This window comes from Marmota marmota, unplaced genomic scaffold (assembly GCF_001458135.2).
Source record: "Marmota marmota marmota unplaced genomic scaffold, marMar, whole genome shotgun sequence".
Taxonomy (NCBI): Eukaryota; Metazoa; Chordata; class Mammalia; order Rodentia; family Sciuridae; genus Marmota; species Marmota marmota.
The window spans coordinates 15,054,084-15,054,392 of NW_025999913.1; positions in this window are offsets into that span (position 1 = coordinate 15,054,084).

The following is a 309-nucleotide window of genomic DNA, read 5'->3' on the forward strand; positions in this document are numbered from 1 at the left end:
CTCTCCCCGCCCACGGAACTGTCGCACCCGGTGCGGGCGCCTGCCACCCGGGAGCAGCCCCGGCCCCACCCTGTCCGGGTTTCGTCGCGGTCGCCGCTCGCTCCTCGGGTCCCCGCGCCCTTCTCGGGTCCCCGCGCCCGCCGGGGCCTCCTGCGCTTTCCTTTCCAGCCGCGCGAGACCCCGGATCCCCGGTACCTGCCTCGCCGGGTCCGGCCGCTGTTCGGACCCCAGATCCCCGCAGGCGCGGGCCACTCACGCACACACGGAGGACAGCTCACTCCTGATGGCCGCGTCGCTGTGGGGGGAGAA